Source organism: Morus notabilis, unplaced genomic scaffold (assembly GCF_000414095.1).
Source record: "Morus notabilis unplaced genomic scaffold, ASM41409v2 Scaffold1412, whole genome shotgun sequence".
In the NCBI taxonomy this organism is placed as follows: domain Eukaryota; kingdom Viridiplantae; phylum Streptophyta; class Magnoliopsida; order Rosales; family Moraceae; genus Morus; species Morus notabilis.
Window position 1 is genome coordinate 47,970 of NW_010362216.1, and position 1,930 is coordinate 49,899.

A 1,930-nucleotide genomic window follows, 5' to 3' on the forward strand; every position below is an offset into this window, starting at 1 on the left:
GGAAAGAGTCGAATGAAAAAACAAGTGTGACAATAAAAAAAATTAAGCCCCCGTACGGTTTGCTGGTTTAAACAGAAAAATTCAAACTGTGCGGTTTAAATTGTAGTTTGAATTGACATTTAGATGTGTAGTTAAAATTTTAATTTGAACAGGGAATACAATTCAAATTTGTGTTTGGTAGGTGTGAAAAGCAGAGAGAGTGAACATTTTTTACTGTTTAAAAATAGTTTCAACGGTTAAACTTAAGGGGAGACGGAGAATATAATTCAAACTGCATGTTCAAACTGTGCTCACTATTCAAATTGAGTTGAACTGAATTAAATTAGTGAAACAAACAGTGGCTTAGACTATTCAATATCTTGGAAAGAAGAGAAAGTGTAAACCTGGGCTCCTCCTTCAAAGTTTTTTGCACTGTTGCATTCATCAAGTCCCCTTTTTTTTTTTTGCCTCTTTTTTCTGATTTTTGTCTCACGGATTGTGTTAACAAATTCCTTTTTCTGAAAAATGCAGGGAAAACTTATTCAAGAAGAAAAATGAAGGGAAAAAAGAGGCATTGAATTAAAGAATAAAGAAATAGAGAAAAAAAAAAAAGGAAAAAGGATGTTATATATCAACTTTTACTTTTGTAAGTGGTGATAGGAAGGGTATTGGATGAAAGAAGACAAGCAGTGTACAAGGATGGAAGATCTTAGTGGGATACTTTGTCTGCCAGAGGACAGGCATTGTGACCTCCAGTACTCTTACCTTTCTACAATGCTTATGGAGCCAAGTTTAGAGAAAAGTGTGAAGAGTTTAAAAGCCTTGGAGGTCAAACAAGTATCAGGTGTGAATCTTTAGATTTCAAATTGAGTACTGATGGTGGGAAAACTATTTCTATATGTCTTCCCCATAGTCTTTACTTTTTCATTTTTTTTTTTCTCAGCTTCCCAGATGTTTTCCTTTATGTTTTTATTTTTCTTTTGCTCTTTTTGTCATTTCATCCTAGTCTCAAGAAACTTGACTGTGGGACTGTGGATGGTGGGATTACCCTTCTGATGGAAACCCCAGAAAAACAACCAAAGTTTCTTTATCTGCCTCTGGCTCTCTTTTTTTTTTTTTTTTTTTTTTTTTTTTTTTTTTTTTTCTTTTTTTTTTTCCGAGTATATATAGTTTTCTTTACTCAAATGTATATTGTAGTGGTGGAGAGAGTTTCAAGAGTGGTTGTCTTTCCAAAAGCAACCGACCACAGCTCCTGAGATTAAGATTGATTGTGGACCCATTGTGGGGGTCTAGTTTTTGGACCCTTTCTAAAGGGGAAAAAAAAAGTTGGCACATTCTTGTATTCTGTCATTCTGAAACTGTGTTATAAGAGATTGGGGGTCCTTTATTTGGAATTTCTCTTTTGTTGATATTTTCATGATTGTTTAGTGGCTGGAGCAAGAAAATTTGCAATCTTTCTTTTTGTATATGGTTGTATTCTAATTAGTGGTGGTAGGTATAGGTTGATTCCTGTTCTTTTCATGGTTGTGTTTTTCTGAGTTATCTACTCTCTTGTGGGCTAGCTTTCTTTTCCGCCCCTTATTGACCATTAGCAAATGATGAGTGGTTTGTAGATGAACGGTTGGTGTGCTTATATATATATATATATATATATATATATCTGTGTGTGTGTGTGTGTGTGTGTGTGTGTGTATGTATAGACACTTTAAAAAAGAGAATGTGAACAATTGCGCATGGGCTTACATTTGCCCACTTTTTGAAAGAGCTTATACTTAGCTGCCTATATCTTCATGCACAAGGGTCAGCACAACTATAAGCATGCACTGCTTTCATCACAAAACTTTGTCATCTACTATAATAAAATGGCGCATGAGTTTGCCTTTTGCACTCCTTTGCTTGAACAAAAAGAATAACCCGGAATTGACTTTAATTTTTTTTTTTTTTTTTAAAA

The 1,930-nt window shown here is 34.1% G+C and overlaps 1 protein-coding gene across 2 annotated transcripts in view; it reads left to right on the forward strand.

Moving 5' to 3' along the window:
* LOC21396583 (patatin-like protein 6) overlaps window positions 1-550 on the forward strand; it is a 6,463-nt gene extending 5,913 nt beyond the window's left edge. Inside the window, exon 4 of one of the 2 annotated variants that reach the window (XM_010101317.2) lies at window positions 511-550. The gene's annotated coding sequence lies outside the window, so the exon portion shown is untranslated. The remainder of the gene's footprint in view (window positions 1-510) is intronic. The other variant, XM_024167694.1, reaches the window with a different exon arrangement.
* Window positions 551-1,930: the final 1,380 nt, after the last annotated feature.